Source organism: Mustela nivalis (assembly GCF_964662115.1).
Source record: "Mustela nivalis genome assembly, chromosome: 6".
Lineage (NCBI taxonomy): Eukaryota > Metazoa > Chordata > Mammalia > Carnivora > Mustelidae > Mustela > Mustela nivalis.
In genome coordinates, this window is record NC_139025.1 from 106,991,092 (window position 1) to 106,997,435 (window position 6,344).

The window sequence follows — 6,344 nt, forward strand, 5'->3', positions numbered from 1 at the left end:
TCCGCCTTCAGCTCAGGTCATGATCCCAGAGTCCTGGGATCGAGCCCTACATTCGGGTCTCTGCTCAGCAGGGAGCCTGCTTCCCCTTGTCTCTTTCTGCCTGCCTCTCTGCCTACTTGTGATCTCTCTCTCTCTCTGTCAAATAAATAAATAATCTTAAAGAAGAAAGAAAAATCAAGCATTTTAAACATATCTAGTGTACAGTCTTGCTCCTACCCCTGCTCCCACGCCTCTTACTTACTGTGTTTTTGTGTCTTTTCTAATTTTTTTTCATGCAAACATCAATACAAACCTATTACTTCCCCATCCCTGTGTTCTTACACAAAAAGGTACCTTGATATACATACCATTCTTGAAAATACATGCTATTGTTTGATATGCATACTATCCAGTATTTTGCTTTTCATTTTAACTAATACATCTCAGAAATTTAGCTGAGATATATTTCCTTATCAGTTCGGAGAGAAATCCCTCATTCTGTTTTAAAAGCTCTTTAAAATTATAAAAAAAAAATCGAGTAAATGTTGTCCTCTCGTATATTTAGCCACTTCCACTAATGATGGACATTTGGATTGTTTCCAGTCTTTTGCTATGCCAATGATGCTTTGTAGGCATATGTTAATCTGCCTTGTGTGTGTACGTCTTTGGATACATTCCCAAAAGCAGAAAGGCTGGGTCAGGGACTGCACAATTCCATAGTGTTGCTAGATAGCGTCAAATTGTCATAGGGTTTCTACCTATTTATATTCTCATCTGAAATATGGAAGAAATCTGTCTTCCCACAGCCTTGCCAAGAGAGAGGTGAGGAGGGAGAGAAAGTTTCAGGAGTGGTTGGTCCCACAAGCACCTGGCCAGGACAGTGTCCTGAGGTTCAGCTAATCTCTCCCAGGGTTGCCTGGGGGCCTCTGCGGGCTCCAGCTAAGCACATCTAACATGGAGCTCTCTGAACCCGGGGCCTCCTCTTGGGTTCTCATTTCCTGCTAATGGAATCACAATTTTCTCACATTTACAATCCCGTAGGAGAGAGTGTGGGCAGGTAGACTTTCACTTTTCATTTTGCAAACTCTAAATTCTTAAGCTTTACAACAAAAAGCGTGTTTTTCTTTTGCAAGTTAAAACCAGTGGTAATGTACTACCCCCAAATTTGGAAGTCTAGTCACTTTTGGGGTGTTTTTTGTTTTTTTTTTTTTAAATTTCTTCACTCAACTACTTTTTATTCTGTTACCTGTTTTTCTTTTTCTTTTTTTCCTGCCAGGTGCCCAGAGAATGGTTTTAAATCACTTAACTTTGTAGGGAAATTTATCAAGAAAAAACATTAACTGTAGCACTTTACAAATTATTCCTAAGCATTGCCCCCTTGCCACCACTCTCAAGTTTTTGGGTTTTTCTTTTGAGTTTTGTTTTTATTTAAGTAATCTCTTTAACTGATGTGGGGCTCGAACTCAGGACCCCAAGACCAAGAGTCACACGCTCTTCTAAATGAGACAGCCAGGTGTCCCCCTATTTCCAGTTTTTAAAGTGAAAAGAAATTAAGAAAAAACTCCTAAGGAAAGGTTTAATTAATAGTTATAGGAGTTGGGATACTATTTTAGGGAAAATTTACATAGTAATGGGACGTCTGGGTGGCTCAGTGGGTTGAGTGTGCGACTCTTGATCTCAGCTCAGGTCCTGATCTCAGGACTCCCCTTCCCTCTGCCCTTCCCCTGCCTCTAAAAAAATAAAATAAAAATTCACATTGTAAGGATGTATGAGAGCTGTGTGGTATTTTTAGGGGCTATGATATACTTTTCAATCCAGAAATCCCTTATAAAAGTGCACATTTATAACCATTTTATACCATTTAGAGAAAAACTGTAGTAGAATTGTACTATCTTAAATCACAGAAGCTGGTAACTGTCATAGCTGCTTTTAGAATCACATTCTTGGTCAAATATAAAATTCATTTCCTACGATGCCTTATCAAAGGCATGCATGCTTGGCTTTATTTTGAGATTTCCAGGAATCTCATATAGTCAAGAGAGAAGCCATCTCCCGGTGCCCTTGGTCTTCGCACATTCACTTTCGTACAGATAAGGACATCATACATGAATGCACCTGAGCCATCTTTCCATATGGCATCTGGCTCTTGGCCAGGTGACAAGGGAACATTTTGATCGATCTCATGAGGGTGTTGTCTCCCGACTGAGCTCACAGTTCAGTTCCATCTACATCACTGTCTCTGTCAACCTAGCCGCAGTCATTCAACTATGTTTCTAAATTGCATTTAATCTTGTTGCTTTATCAAAGTTAGTGAAATATGGGAAAATATAAATGCAAACACCAGTTAACAGTCGTGTCGTACTCACAAACGTAGAACAACTGAAACAGAGGAAATCATAAAGAATCCAGAAGGTAGTGCACCAAACTCATACTGAGGATTCTCTATGCATTAGTCACTATTATAATCACTTTATATGATGTATTTGAATTATCACAATGCTATGTAAGAAATAAATGATGGAGGTACTATCATTATCTCTGTTTTTATAGATAAGGAAATGGATTCACAATTTGTAGAGATGTAAATAGACTGACCAAATTGGAAAGATGCCTTCCTTTTAAACTTTAGATGGTCAACTCTGTTCAGCTGGGATGGAGAAATCCAAATTTAAAGAACATTTACTGGGACATTTGGCTGGCTCAGTTGCTAGAGCATGTGACTCTAGGTCATGAGTTCAAGCCCCACACTTATGCGTGGGGATAAAAAAAAAGAACATTTACTAAATTCTGGACTTACAGCCTAGGTAGGACTATATATATATCCAAGAGATAAGGCACAATTAGGGATTTTATATTATATTTTAGCCCTTGGAAAATAGAGCCTTTTCCTTAAAACACACAAATCTGCTTTTGAATTTCATATATCTGACATTGGTATGTATTTTCAGAAATATGTTGTATTTGAAAGTAGGAAGCCCTTGTGTTGTTGTTGTTGGTGTGTGTGTGTGTGTGTGTATAAAATCTTATTTATTTGAGGGGCGCCTGGGTGGCTCAGTGGGTTAAGCTGCTGCCTGCGGCTCAGGTCATGATCTCAGGGCCCTGGGATCGAGTCCCGCAACGGGCTCTCTGCTCAGCAGGGAGCCTACTTCCTCCTTCTCTCTGCCTGCCTCTCTGCCTACTTCCGATCTCTCTCTGTCAAATAAATAAATAAAATCTTTAAAAAAAAATCTTATTTATTTGAGAGAGAGAGCATGTGCTTGAGGTAGAGGGTAGGCACAGAGAGGGAGGAAGACGAACAAGCAGACTCCATGCTGAGCGCAGAGCCCAGTGTGGGGCTTGATCTCACGACCCTGGGATCATGACCCCAGCCAAATCGAGAGCTGGATGCTCAACAGATGAGCCACCCAGGAGCCTCTGTTGTATGTGTTTTTGATGTTCATGGGAAGATGTGAGTCCTTTAGGGATGGGGCGTCTTTTTTCTACTTCTCCAATGCCTACAACAGTGCTCAGCAAATGTTTCTCATGGTGAGTGAAAATAGTAGTGGCTTGGAAACCATGCTGCCAACCTGCAAAGCACCAACATTAAGGAACTCTCTACTCCAAGCAAATCCCCCACTGGTAATGGGAGAGGCCACGCATGTGGGGGAGTGGGAGGCAGACTGAAAATCTCTGTATTTTCTGCTAATTTTACTGTGACCCTGTAACTGCTCTAAAAAAATAGACTATTAGAAAAAAAAAAAAGTAAATTCCCCCAAATGTTTGCAACAATATCTTGAAAAATATGTTATCTTAAATACACATTCACACACACAACTCTGTGAATGCACAAATATTTACAGTATCTAGAAACACAGTTACAGGTGTGTGATAATAAAGGCAAAACAGATGTCACATCTTGACTATGTAAAAACATTTATAGGTGCAGGATGAGGAGTTGAAATGATGCTGACTGCTGCAAAACCCATGCAGTTTGTTCTGTTGAAGAGGCAAATGGAACCGCCCTCACGGCTTCCCCAAGATAATCCTGCATAGGTTAAGGTGGCCAATTGGTGGCAAAAGGCAAACTGTGGCACGCCCCCCAATCTGAAGTACCCATCATGTCCCTTCCTCAGAGACTCTGTCCCCATTCACCGTCTTTACATAATGGGGTAGTGGCTTCAGGACACCACCCCAGTGACTACATTGGCTTGGAATGCGACTGTGCAGACACCTAACCCCAGCGACACCTTGCATAGGCTTATCGAGGACCTGTGACCCTGGTGGCGTGGTTTGAGCTGTATGAGTCAGTCTCTCCTTCTTTCTCTCCCTCCCCTTTCTGTCTCTAGAACTTGAATCCAGAGACCAAGAGGAGGGTTCCCAGTGAGCTGCGGGCAGCACTGCTGAGAGACCATTTGGGGGCCTGAGTCAGGTCTATGACAATCTCAGGATACTTTGCATGCCGAATTTATGGGAGGAGGAGCCACCATGAGGGAGTTGCTTACAGTGGGAGAAGCTGGAAGAGACAGAAGGACACTCATCCACGCAGAGAAGCTGGGAAGCCAGAGGACACAGAGTTGCGCAGGTCCACCTTCCTTTGTGTTCTGTTTCCCCTGGGCTCCTGGACCTATGTACCGTTAAAACATTTTTCTCATGAAGCAACCCTGGTGCTTTTTTTCACCTCCTGTTACTACAGAGACTAAATTAGAACAGCAGATAGCAGGAGAAAAAAGTCTCTGACCCTTGGAGGATATAAACTTAAAAACAAAATCAAGAACCACAAAACAGAGGTAGCAGTCAGTGAAGCATCTGCCTTGGGCTCAGGTCATGATCCCCCGTTCTAGGGATGGAGCCCAGCCTCAGACTCCCTGCTCAGTGGGGAGCCTGCTTCTCCCTCCGCCCCTCCCGCTGGGAGGGAGGGAGAGAGAGGAGGGGGGAGGATGGAAGGAAGGAAAGATGGAAGGGGGTAAAAAGACAAAACAAGAAAGAACGGCACATGTATGGTGGTACAGGGCCACGAAGTTTACTGACAAACAGTTGTTCCATTCAATCGTCCCCAAGGACCTCCGCTCAGTACAACCCTGTGTGAAAATTGATATTTATAGTGATGACCTTGAGTCTTCAGGCACAAGGTGCTTGACATTCAGCATATTTTCAGAAGGCAGTGAAGCATGCGGTTTACTACAGAAAAAAATTTCCTTCAAGTTAAAAAAAGTTTTGGTTCCTTAAAAAGGCAAGGCTCATGCAGTTGTTATTCTTTTTACATATTTTTAAAATACATATATTTATTTATACATGCCTTCCTTGTTTGAGTAAAGACTAAAGATGACTATAATTGACAGGAAAGAGAAAGAAGAAAGAACACCAGGGTGTGGACATGAAGTTGATCCAGGAGATTCAGTTATCTGCAAAGCTCACTTCTGTGAAATACCTCACTCCTTGATAGATCATGGAACATCATAACTAATATTACTCATTATTGAATCATTTTTAAATCTGGAGGAGTTTATATTCTGAATGTAACAGAATTTCAATTTCAATTTCTAATTGAAATTAGAAGAAAAAGAAAAAGAAAATATTGGCTTAAGTCAGAGAAAATATAATAACAAAAATGCATTTAATAAGCTGTTAACTAATTTTTTTTTTTCCCTGAAGGGCTTTAACTCAGAACCCTGAGCTCAAGACCCCTGAGATCGAGACCTGGGCCAATACCAAGCTGGACACTTAAACAACTGAGCCACTCAGGTGGCCATAATAAGCTGTTAATTTAAACATATGTTTAAATATTTTGTTCCTTTATTTTGTAAAAATTGTTTTTTTATTTCAGTAAAGTAATTGTTACATTATAGTAAAACTTTTCTTAAGATTTTATTCATTTATTTGACACAGAGAGAGAGAGAGCGCCAGCGAACAAGCAGGGAGTCAGAGGCAGAGGGCAAAGAGACTCCCCGCCGAGCAGAGAGCCCAACATGGGACTTGATCCCAGGACCTCAGGATCATGACCTGAGCTTAAGGCAGCTGCTTATCTGACTGAGACACCCAGATGCCCCGAAAAACTTTTTTTTTAATGTTTTACTAATTTAAGTAATCTCTACCCTCAACACAGAGCTCCAGCTCACGACTGTGAGATTAAGAGTCACAAGCTCTTCCAACTGATCCAACCAGGCGCCCCGCAAAAATTTTTTAATATTAATCAGACGTAGCATCACATTATGTTACCCAACCATTGAAATTCTCTGCACTATCCTTTGTACAAATCAATATTAACATATTAGGAAAAGAGCAAAGATTTACTTTATTTTTTAAAAAGATTTTATTTGTTTGACAGATAGATCACAAGTAGGCAGAGAGGCAGGCAGAGAGAGGAAGGGAAGCAGGCTCCCTGCTGA

General features: G+C 41.2%; 1 long non-coding RNA gene across 1 annotated transcript; it reads left to right on the forward strand.

Moving 5' to 3' along the window:
• The first annotated feature begins 4,068 nt into the window (after positions 1-4,068).
• LOC309866243 lies at positions 4,069-5,801 on the forward strand. The gene is made up of 2 exons (XR_014312518.1): positions 4,069-4,540; positions 5,611-5,801. It is a non-coding gene; the product is annotated as an uncharacterized lncRNA (long non-coding RNA).
• Positions 5,802-6,344: the final 543 nt, after the last annotated feature.